This window comes from Malaya genurostris, chromosome 2, assembly GCF_030247185.1.
Source record: "Malaya genurostris strain Urasoe2022 chromosome 2, Malgen_1.1, whole genome shotgun sequence".
NCBI classification, from domain to species: Eukaryota; Metazoa; Arthropoda; class Insecta; order Diptera; family Culicidae; genus Malaya; species Malaya genurostris.
In genome coordinates, this window is record NC_080571.1 from 252,206,426 (window position 1) to 252,219,680 (window position 13,255).

At 35.7% G+C, this 13,255-nt stretch overlaps 1 protein-coding gene across 11 annotated transcripts in view; it reads left to right on the forward strand.

Moving 5' to 3' along the window:
* Positions 1-13,255, forward strand: part of LOC131429493 (tyrosine-protein phosphatase Lar) — a 415,517-nt gene that overhangs the window by 155,120 nt on the left and 247,142 nt on the right. The window lies entirely within an intron of this gene.

Here is a 13,255-nt window from a genome sequence, read left to right on the forward strand (position 1 = left end):
AACTCTCAACTCATTTACCCTTTGCAAATTTTAAACTGAACGCTTTAAGATTTTTCTCGAAACGCTCATCAAAATTTCACCTCCACTACCTATTCAAAGTAATGTTCACATCTCGTCTCCGAAACAGCTTCTCGGTAGTGCACTGGGGAGTGACTAATTCCAACTTTTCCTATCAATCAACATGTCAACATGTTATTATGTCGCATAATTGAATCACCTGAGGCTTTCTCCTTTTGCTTATTTGTCGCTAGTAAGCCCCTAGCGATTAAAACAGGAATGATTGAGACTGCTTTATTCAAGATCGGTATATTCCGTATTCAAATTCAATGTTATGTCAGAAGTACCAGGTGTGTCACTTAATAATACGGGATTTTTTGAATGGGTATACATGTTAATTGTAAGTAATAGTTTCAAGATACTCTATTCAAACTAGTTGACATACACAGTTATAAAGAAACCTGTAGAATTATATGATTAGAAAATCAACGAAACAAAGTACAAAAAATATTAACAACGACTGGGATTTGAACTGCGAATCATAAAATCACAGACAGCGTTCGTGTTTAGATTGAACAACGAAAGCACATATGTGCTTGACAGGGAAATGGTTTATCTATATTCATTAGCGTGCCAATATTTTAGTCCAGTTTGAAAATTTTAGATCTTGAAAAATCACCATAGGGCGGGTGATACATGAGAATTCCGAAATCGATATTTTTTTAGATGCTAAATTTCTTAGAATTGCATGAAACGTGGAGATCTGAGCTAACATTATGCATCTCGAATCGAGTGTCTCGAAATGTTTATTTTTGTGAAGTCAATTCGACTGACCTGTGGCATTACGTATCGCTTTCGACCACGTGATCGACATCCTAATAGATTTCGACGGACGCGGTTCGAATTGTCATATAAAGGTAAACAAACCCATATACAATGCAATCATGAAAATAATGAAACTGTCAATTATTCTTTGGATTGTGAAGACGGTACGACCACTTGGATGTAATTTATTGAAAAATGGCTTTTTGATCAAGTGTTGCTTTACAAAATATTTATTTTGCGTTAAAAGCCGACATATCGAAGGAATATCCCTTCATCTTCAGGGAAAAACGACCACAAATATTCAAATATGTGTGTATGTATATCTGTGTATGTGTGTCTGTGATAAATAATGACACTCGATTTTCTCATAGATGGCTGAACCGATTTTCATAAACTCAGATTCAAATAAAAGGTCGTATGGTCCCATAGATCACTATTGAACCGAATCGAAGAAGCAAACAAAAGGTCCGACTTCCGGTTCCGGTATTACAGTGCGATTAGGGAAAATTTTCAATTTCGTTTGCACATTTTTATAAAGCTTACTGCTAAATTCATCTAGTTGGCAGTTCTTGTTAGTTAGTGAATATATAAAACTACTCTGGGACTACTAGAACCCGGTTTCCGCTTCCGAAAGCACCGATAATAGTGAAGAAAAGCTCCAAAAACGGAACTCACTTCGATTTCTCAGCAATCATGATTCAAATTAAAGCTCTCATTATCTTAAAATATATTGTGCAATTTGATACAGATCCGACTTCCGGTTCCGAAATTATATAGCGATGAGTATCAAAACATTCGAATCGTCATTCAAATTGACGATGCAAAACTGATACGCGTTGGTACGTGCGCCGTTCGCAGCGTGCTTTGCTCAATTTAGTATAGCGTGCAGAGTTGCCACGTTTAAATCTATATTTTCAGGTGAAAAATATGCAAATTTGTAAATCTTTTATGCAATTTGTACCTACTTCTTACAAAATCTTATAAATTTATACAATACATGAAATCTTATAAATTTATACAATCACATGAAAAATTAATCAGTGAAAATTGTCCCCGAGAGCTAATTGTTCTATATCATTCGACACAGTTCATCGAGCTGAGCAATGTCTGTGGGTATGTATGTGAGTATGTGTCAAATAATGTTACTCATAAAATAAAAAAAATCATAGTCCCATATTTTCCTATGAAATTTCATCATGCTTTCATAGGGTAAAGTTTGTTTAAAACTGCACATCGTCATTCAGAGCGACGATGCAAAAAAGGATAAGATTCTTCTAGATTTGGCTCAAACTGAATCAATTTTTAGGCTAAATTAGTTACTTACGATTTCAGAAGTACCGGAAATAGTGCTCAAAAACTCTAAAACGAGACTCACTCAATTTTCTCAGAGATGATTTGAACGATTTCCACAAACTTAGATATTTGAGCCTATAGTCTCAAAGGTTTCTGTTTAATGTGTGTTCAATCATTTAGTGCGACGACGGAAAATAAAGAATAATTCTTATCAGCTTGGCATAACTGTTCACAAATTGAAAAAGTTATGTTAGTTCATAGCATTATTCACGTATTGTTATAAAAGCAAAGTCTTGGCATTACATTCCTTTTGTGGAATTTGGCCTTTCTGTTTCAACAGACTTCGCAGCCGATTCTTAGTGTACAGAATCATTGCATGGCTAGTACTATGGATCCTACTGACACTAAGAACCCTTCCAGGTCGGGGCTCGAACATACGACAACTGGCTTGTAAGACCAGCGTCCTATGCACTGAACCGCCAACCCGGGACGTATTGTTATAAGGCGTATATATAAAAAAAACTTCCCAATATATTTCAAAATTTTGGATAAATTTTGATATTGTTTGGATACATAAATATTTTATTTGGATGATACGACATTTGCAAGCTGACTGATCATATTTATGATTTGTCCATGATTTATCAATTATTCTCTAAGTCCAAACCTTAAAAACTTATTAATCAAACGCACCGCGAAACATAACAAAACAATTAAAGTGATTTAGATTCAATTTAATTAATCTAAATTAAATTTTCTGATTTATCAAGGGGTTAGCCAAATTTTGTGCTAGGGCACATAACCGTTTTCATTATTTTTACGTTTCGTCGTTGACTCATCAAGACGAAACGTAAAAATAATGAAAACGGTTATATGCCCTAGCACAAAATTTGGCTAACCCCTAAATGACCATACCTGCATCGGCCAGAAATAGTCGAAAACACGTTTTCGTTCGGCACGTCAGAAAAGACATTGCACTTCGTTGCAAAACAAAAAGTGTTCTGTAAGTAGCAGAAACTTTACGTCTGCTTAGCGGTTCAAATTGAACTGCCGAGTTAAGCACTAAGCAGTTCAATTTGAACTGCTCTGCACTGATGAGTCAAAGACGAAACGTAAAAATAATGGTTTATCAAGCCAAACATCAAATGTATCTCAAACAAAACAAAATTGTTGAATCAATCAACTCTTTTACTCCGCGTAAGGAAATCTTTTTCAATATCTCCCATTTTCTTTCACTTTTTACCACAATTCGTTTGAGTAACGTTTTCCGTCCACCTTTGCCGAATATTGGCCCGAGTTGGCGGTTCAATGCATAGGACGCTGGTCTTACAAGCCAGCTGTCGTATGTTTGAGCCCCGATCTGGAAGGATTCTTAGTGTCAGTAGGAACCATAGTACTAGCCATGCTATGATTCTGTACGCTTTGAATCGGCTGCGAAGTCTATTGAAACAGAAAGGCCAAAATCCACGAAAGGAATGTAATACCAAGACTTTGCTTTTGCCGAATGTTTTATTACAAACTACAGTTACTGGACATAATTTAGTTTCGACTTACTTTCGTTATACAAAAGAAATACCATGCAGCTTTCAATTAATACGATTTTTAAACATATCAAATTCGATATCAATAAAGCTTTCGACCATTTCTTATCGAGTTCAGTCGTTTACAAGCTCGATTGTTTTGGTTTCAAAATACAAAACAATATAATACAAAACATGGTCGATTCGAGATACAGTATTCCACTCCTGGTGTTATCTCTTAAAAAAATCCATGCGATTTTGAGACATTCGACAGCAAAACAAAATTCTATTTCGGAAATCTAAAAAGTTCTAAGTCGAGATCAAAAAAAAAATTTCGAGATCTTGACGTTGCATGTAATTCTTAGACTTTTGGCATCAAACAATTTTTTTTCGATTTTGGATATGTCAAACTTTCTCTAAGTTTCAGAAAGTCGATCTTCACAAAAAAATTTTTTTCGGGTTGACCCAAATCTCGACGTGTCATGCAATTCTAAATCTTTTGGCATCGAAAAAAGTTTTGAGTTCGGGAATTTTTCTTTTACCCCACTCACACTTTGGTGATTTTTCAAGATTGAAAATTTTCAAACTTTAACCACACGGCGACACTACTTACCCATATCCGATTGACCTCAAATTTTGCTTAAATTTGTGAGTACTACCGCTTTACGAAATGAGGGATGACTCCAAAATATTGGCACGCTTATATTCTTACAGTCGCTCTCGCTAGCCTTATGAAAGCGGCAAGTGAAAATTACGTGCTAAAATCTATTATACAAATGAATGCCATTAGTGCGTTTTTTCCTATTTCAAATATTTAATCCTTTTCTCATCTTTTGTCATAATCCGCTGCAAAAAAACTCTTTGTTTGAAGCGGAAAAAGCAATATTTCACTCACCGTTTTTTGCTTTCTCTGCTGTTTGTCATTAAGTTCATGAAGAACACATTTCCGCACCTTTTGAATCTTTCTCATGACCTGTAGATGATCAGAAATGTCTTGACGACTAACGTTCAGTTTTGAGTTTGAGTTTGGATCTTGTCTCCGTTCATCAAGCCTTGAAATTCGACATCTTCAATTTTTTGAGTTGATCTGTGCGTTCTTTGTCTTTCCCATTGAAATCCCCACTTTTAAATCATTTAAACTAGAGATGGGCAATTCGTTCGCGAACGGTTGAAAAAACTAGTTCTTTTGAAAGAATGAATCGGTATTTTCTCAGTTCAAAGTCGTGGGACCTTTTTTCTTTTTGCTCGCTTAACCTTTTTTCGAGAACGGTAGTTCTCTAATAAGAAAGCTTCATCACGAAACCTCAGTTCTAATTCTTACGACCTTATTTTTTTGCTTGCTTAACCTAACAAAACTAAGTTCTCGTTTGGTTTTTGAACAAACAAATAAACTATGAAGAGAACGAACGAACAGCTCTAGAAAACTAGTTATTTCAATAGAACTCTGCATCACTGAACGGTTCTTTGAAATGAACTAATTTAAACCGAAGTTAACAAGTCGCGACCGATAGAACATTTTCCCCATTAGTTTCAACAAGTAGTCGATAGGATTCATAAGCACTTGCAATCGCCAAAACAGCATTGTTTGTGCCTTTCTCTATAGAAAGGTACTAGAATAGAAAGGTACTAGAATTTTCTAGGTACTAGAATTTTCTAGGTACTAGAATTTTCTAGGTACTAGAATTGCTTTGGAAAAGTCGGCTTTCAAACGGAGCCTCGGAGATCCATAATTCATTTCGTCTCAGCTCGACAAGATCAGGAATGTCAGCACAAGTGACGTAACCGACAAAAAGTGTTGTTTTTTACAGCCCATATTTTCCAGATATCGATGAATTTAACAAACTCAGACACTTTAAAAGCTACTATTGACTCGTTGATCAGGTTTGAACATGAAATGATTGCCATTTCTGATTACGGATATATAATGGTACAAGTGACGTAACCGAAAAAACGCACTTTATCCATTACCGCTCAATTTTTTCGGAAATGGCATAAGTGACGTAAACGTCAAAACTCATTACCACTAAATTTTTTGTACACTGAAGTCTTTTTTTATGCGTTTTTTTACGGGAGTTTTTTTATGCGAATTTTCAGAGTTATGCGTTTTTTTTATGCGAAGTTTCAGAGTTATGCGGTTTTTTTATGCGAATTTTCATAGTTATTCGGTTTCCCTTCTGCGGTCTTTTTTTATGCGAAGTTTCAGAGTTATGCGAAGTTTCAGAGTTATGCGGTTTTTTCATGCGAATTTTCAGAGTTATGCGGTTTTTTTGCGGTACGTAAATTCGCATAAACAAAGACTTCAGTGTAACACATGGATCAATAAGTCCCGAGACTAACAATGGAAACAACATTTTTTTTGCAACATTTTTTTTATTCATCAACATAATCACCTTTTAGGGTGATACAATGGTTCTAGCGTTTTTCCAATTTTTCAATACCATGTTTATAAAAAAAATTTATCTTTCGCTTCAAAATAAGCTTCAGTTTCAGCGATGACCTCCTCATTTGAGCCAAATCTTTTAGCCTGGAGCATTTTTTTAAGATCAGCAAAGAGCCAGTAGTCACTGGGGGCTAAATCTGGCGAGTATAGGGATAGGGAAGCAGATCAAAGCCCAATTCGTTCAATTTCGCCATTGTTTTCATTGTTTTGTTCATTGCTGTTTTTGTTTCATCGAAAGCAATCGCGGCACCCACTTGGAAAAAACCTTTTTCATGCTCAATTTTTCATGAAGGATAGTAAATACACTTCCATATGATATCTGTGTCATCTCAGCAATCTCACGGAGCTTCACTTTACGATCTTTCATTATAATTTTTGTCACTTCACTCACATTTTCCGGTGTAACGGCTTCCACAGGTCTACCCGAGCGTGCCGCGTCATTTGTGTCGGCCCGACCACGTTTAAACTCGGCGAACCACTTAAAAAATCGTTGCTTTCGATGGACAAGAGTCCGGATAACATTTTTCAATCCATTGTTTCGCTTGCACGGTGTTTTTACCCATTAAAAAACAATGTTTTATCAAAACACGAAACTCGGTTTTTTTCATTGTTTTAAACAAACTACAAAACGACTTTACTCCAACCTCGATAACTCAGCTGTTTCTGGTCGGATCGACTTAAAATTTTGACCCGTTTCAAGAAAAGGTTAGTACTCTAGAAAGACGTGGTTACTGGTTTACTACGAGCGCCATCTCTGCTTTAGTCTCGGGACTTATTGATCCATGTGTTATATAGAATAACCGATATAAATAATTTTAGGCTCGTTCGAGAATAAAATTGGGTTGTGGGTCGATTTCGAAGATCATATGGCTGACATTTCAAGTTTCGGAGATATAATCGTATAAGTGACGTAATCGACAAAAATGTTTTTCTATCAGTACAATAACTTCAGATGGTGACTTATGATCATGTTCAAATGTATCATTGATGATACATTTGGTATGAGAAATATTACTGATAATGGTGACACAAACTCTGGATCATTGGAATAAATTGGTCTCAAAAATAAACCCAAACCAGCGTCAGAAATTTTCTCAATAAAAAAGTAAAAAATTTTCTATTGAGACTGTGTCGATGAAAGAAAAAGCCTGTACCACACCTCTAGGTGGATATGGAATAGGTTTTCGGAACGTGAAGTTACATTAAAAACGGTGAACCAATCGCTGTTTGCAGAGTAGATCTCGCATTAAAAACTGGCTCATTGGGCAAATTAATTTTTTTTTTGCACACAGATAAAATGATTCCAAAACCGAAGTAGACTTTAGCTAAACCGAGCAAATCGGGTTCCGAAATTATCGTTCCTTCGATCAGCCCCACTTAAATGCAATGACTACATCAAATAGACTCCAGTATTAGCGAGATGGTATCAATTCCTTTTGTATAAATCTATTCTCTATTTATTTCCTTAGTCGAAAGATATATCATCTGAAAACATCATTGCAAAGTTTCAAAGAAAAATTTTGAGATTTCGGAAATCGAACATTAAAATTGCCTGAAACGTCGAGATCTATTGTTATCTCACCTTTCATACACCACTTACCCATATCCGACTCAGCTCAAATTTTGCATAGGGACTGTTTTTGAGGTGCTTCAACTTTTGAGCACTACCGTTTTACGAAATTAGAGATGACCCAAAAATATTGGCCCCTCCATACAAATCGGGAACTTGTCGTACAAGTCAGTTCGCGTGTTCGAGTCCCGACCTAGTGTTAATGGGATCGTAACACTAGTTAGTCATGCACTGATTGCGAAGTCCCTTGAAACAAAATGGTAAAATATCACAAAAAATGCAAATATCTAGACTTTGCTTTATCTTTTTATGAGTCGATAATTCGGCGCTAATTTTAACTCGCTGCACAGTAGTAGATAACACTAGCAGTTTTGTTGGGACGTCTGGGACAAAAAGATTGAGGTTCCACTTGAATCACTGGTTACTCTTTTCGACATGATGGTGGCCTCCATCTTTGCATTTTCTCCCCGATTCAGTCTTCCTGGTAGCCAACGTAACGTTTGATCACTTTCTTCACGTAGATGATAGTTGATTTGGCCAAATTCGTCAGTTTGACGTGCGAGTAGCTCGGATTTTTGCGGTACGTTAGCAAAATCGATCTTCCTACAGTAGGCATGAGACAACCAACACGTTTTTGCAACGAGAATTAAACAGCTTTTTAATTACACGATGAAGATAATAAATCAGGTTAAGAATACCTGACAGTGACTCAATTCAGTGCAATTGAAAAACTAATCCCATGTTCAGCAAATTTATATTCAACTTTAGGCAAGCCAAATAACCCTTTGAAAAACGTTGCAAATCATTCCAAATAATATTCATCCCGAAACATCTTGAGTATATGTTAACTTTAAACCAACCAATTTCATCTGAAATGAATCGCTGACCGAAGGGTGGCTTTCCTTTAGCGATATGTAATTTAAAATACTGTATTTAAAACACAACTTAGCTCCGCCTGGCAAGTAGCACACCGTAATTTTTCTCCGCAAGGGAAATACATATGTGATTTCCATAATCTCTTGAGTGCGGTTGACTTTCAAACTTAGTGCAAATTGAGCTTTGCCCTGTCGAGCATGTGCCTGGCTGTTGTTCGGTCTCGTTCGAACAACAGCCTCTTCGAGCTTATGCAGTAGAAGAAAATAAAAGTGGTAGGTACACTTGACATTCAAAGAAATTGCAATTTATAGCGCTCTTACCACAGCTGACATATCCGCCGGCACCATTTTACTCTCACGACAGAAAGTCGCCGCTTGAACTGATGCGTACTCTTGACTTGCCTCGAGTAGTTCCACTGTTTGTTAGTCGAGAGCTTATTATAATCCCTAGCGATTGCATGAATTGGTATGTGCACGAATGCGAACATTACAGTGGAATGCTTCTCTCAACGCTATCCACCACGGAAAAAAAACTGAACGAACTGAACGTTGAGTTCGACCTCATCACAATTACATTAGGTATATTAATCATCACATTCAGGGAGGAGTGTCTTTGGTATTGCAGATGCAGTAATGCGTCTTAAGCACACAGTTCTTTCATACAGTTTAGTGTAAGCGGATTTAAGCCAATGCCGATTGGAACATGATTTTATATCGCACTGAGCGTATATAGTTGATACTTGTGATTTGCGGTCCCACAATAGGTTGAAAAAGTCAACTTTATCCACATTCGATCATGTACTTTAGAATAGTTGCATATGAAATCGAATGTCAATTTAGTTTTCTTTTTGTCTCCCATTTTACATAATACTCTTTCTAACCAAAAAAGAAAAATTTGCATCAATAATTTGTCATTTTTACCCTATTCTTACTTTTTAGATGGGCCTAAGTCAAAGCAGTAGTTTGTTTGTTTTGTTTTGAAAATAAATCTATGAAAAAAAAATTTTTCAAAAAAGGTAATTGTTTTTTACCTTTATATATATATATATATATATATATATATATATATATATATATATATATATATATATATATATATATATATATATATATATATATATATATATATATATATATATGTATGTGATGTGATGTGATGTGAAGTGAAGCCACCATCAGTTCAAGGACTTGCCAGTGGATGCGGGTATGTAGTACAGTAGCTCCGATATGACTCATCCATTCACCTTCTTACTACAGCTGTTACCGAAAAGCGAACAAAAAGGGTTGGGCGGGTATCTAAGTAGAGTCACTTACTCGTATTCATCGGGAACAAAGATGCTCTTCCAACCATAATATCCAGTGCATGGATGAAGCATATCGCTATACATGCTTGAACCCGCCTGATGGTTTGTTTGAGAAGGGCGCGTCAAACTCATGTCAAACCTTCAGAAGGAAACAAGTTTCCTTCAAGTGACTTGGACTGGCTATCCACAATCCCTCGTCCAGTCATCAATCCGTCCAGTGCCCTGGTGCTTCCTCCCCTTTACGCCCCCGTGCAAAATGTTTTATATTGATAAATACAATGAAACATAGTGTAATGAAATTAATGTAACATAAAATGATATAATAGATTACAAAATAATATAATATAACATAATATAATATAATATAATACAATGTCATACAATATAATATAGTATATTATAAAACAATATATAAAATAACAGTTAATGTAGAGTGTCAGTTATGCTCTTCTATCTTCGCAATACTGCAGGAAGTAGAATATTTCTCTTCTAATAACAATAATAATATCCACATTTATGAAAATAATATATGTTATTATTATTAATGACAAATTAATAATAATAACAATAAATATAAAAATGAAAATGATAATAAAAAACAATGTAATATAGTACAATGAATTATATAATAAATAATACAATGAATAAAATGATATGTTGCGATATGCTATGATGTTATATTATTTGAATTTATATGTCATTTCTCATCCTCTCATTCTGCCATCAACGCATTCCATCGACCAATTGTCACCACAGACACACGTGTAGGCATGAAACAGGAACCAGTGAGGACCAAGCTCACCTTGTGACGACCTTGATATTTAGTTAAAAAATTACTTTAAAAATCTTAACTTATAAGGAAAACAAATTTATATTTTGCGCAGAGGATTGTAGTACTACTCATAATAAACCCTATAATAAAATATAATACAATATAATATGATATAATGCAATGCAATATAATACCATACAACATATTATATAATAACATAAAAGACAAAAAAAAACATGTAAGACTATAATAAAGGGTGATTTTTTAAGAGCTTGAGAACTTTTTTAAACAATAAAACGCATAAAATTTGCAAAATCTCATCGGTTCTTTATTTTAAACGTTAGATTGGTACATGACATTTACTTTTTGAAGATAATTTCATTTAAATGTTGACCGCGGCTGCGTCTTAGGTGGTCCATTCGGAAAATCCGCTTTTTTATCGACAAATTTTGTTCAGCGATGAGGCTCATTTCTGGTTGAATGGCTACGTAAATAAGCAAAATTGCCGCATTTGGAGTGAAGAGCAACCAGAAGCCGTTCAAGAACTGCCCATGCATCCCGAAAAATGCACTGTTTGGTGTGGTTTGTACGCTGGTGGAATCATTGGACCGTATTTTTTCAAAGATGCTGTTGGACGCAACGTTACAGTGAATGGCGATCGCTATCGTTCGATGCTAACAAACTTTTTGTTGCCAAAAATGGAAGAACTGAACTTGGTTGACATGTGGTTTCAACAAGATGGCGCTACATGCCACACAGCTCGCGATTCTATTGCCATTTTGAGGGAAAACTTCGGAGAACAATTCATCTCAAGAAATGGACCGGTAAGTTGGCCACCAAGATCATGCGATTTGACGCCTTTAGACTATTTTTTGTGGGGCTACGTCAAGTCTAAAGTCTACAGAAATAAGCCAGTAACTATTCCAGCTTTGGAAGACAACATTTCCGAAGAAATTCGGGCTATTCCGGCCGAAATGCTCGAAAAAGTTGCCCAAAATTGGACTTTCCGAATGGACCACCTAAGACGCAGCCGCGGTCAACATTTAAATGAAATTATCTTCAAAAAGTAAATGTCATGTACCAATCTAACGTTTAAAATAAAGAACCGATGAGATTTTGCAAATTTTATGCGTTTTATTGTTTAAAAAAGTTCTCAAGCTCTTAAAAAATCACCCTTTAGTATTCTTTTCTTCAACGGCGAAATACTGAGCATCTCCTTGCGCGCCAAACATCAATTGTAGATCTAGCAATCATTGGCGACTTTTTCAGTGGAAAATTCCATTGTCCATACAAAATAACTTTATTGGTTTTTCCCACTTTTCCGGTAAGTTTTCCTAACTTTTTTGATGTACGAACCCGGTGGGGGTAAAAACTGATCAAACGAAAAAAAAAGCATCTCAATCCGTCCATCCGTTCTTACGTGATGCGATTACAAAGAATGATCTCTGCATTTTTATATATATATATATATATATATATATATATATATATATATATATATATATATATATATATATACGATGATAAACATTGCACTTTAGGATGGGCTTTAACTTATGAGTCAATTCGCACCCTCTCATTCTGCTACTAACGCAGAAGGCGATAGCACCCAGTCGACGCCGTTCTATTGACTAAATGTCATCATAGACACACGGGGAGGCATGAGATAGGAACTTGTAAGGACTTAGTTATCTCACCATTTGACGACCACCTTTATATATATATATATATATATATATATATATATATATATATATATATATATATATATATATATATATATATATATATATATATATATATATATATATAAAATAGGTATAGAATTCGCTCAAACTTTAGAAAATTTTTCCGAGGCCCGGAGGGCCGAATGACATATACCAATCGATTCGGCTCGACGAACTGAGCAAATGTCCGTGTATGTGTGTGTGTATGTGTGTGTGTCTGTATGTGTGTTGTCAACTAAGAGGTCGAGATCTCAGAGATGGCTGGACCGATTTGGATCAAACTAGTCACAAATGAAAGGTCTCCCCGTCACCCAAAACGCTATTGAATGGTTTTGATCAAGGTTGCTGATCCTATCAATGAGACATTACTCTTGAACTATTCTCTTCATCGGCGATGCTCTACCCGTGCGGCGAGCAGTTTGTATATATTCCGTGTCTGCTTTATTCATTCTTTCCTTCCACTCAGAGAATTGAACCGCTTGGCAAAGCAAGCAAGCATCTTATATGCACTCTGTTGACTCACAGTGAGTTCGTTTCGAAGCATTTAGGTAGAAAGCTATTCGGTGGTGATGATGACTCGCGTTGAGTCGAATTTTCTACTCACGGTGATTCGTTCTCTGCGACGTATGGCGGTACAACTGAATGACCGCCCAGGATAAAATTTTATTCCTGTATAAAGCTTATAAGAAAGATGTCGAATCTTTTTTAATTGTCTTCACTGCACATTTCTTCGGTGTTTGCTATACTTCAATCGTGATTTGTAGCGTTAGGGACAACTTTGATACATGCCAGAATATGTTATTGATTAATCATCAAACTGTAAAGGGTTATTAATGGAGCGTTTGTGTGTGTCGTAAATATGTAACTTTCACTCCTATTCCGTAGTTCTATAATAAATTCATTTTGTGTTTCGATCGAGTTCGACTTTTCCA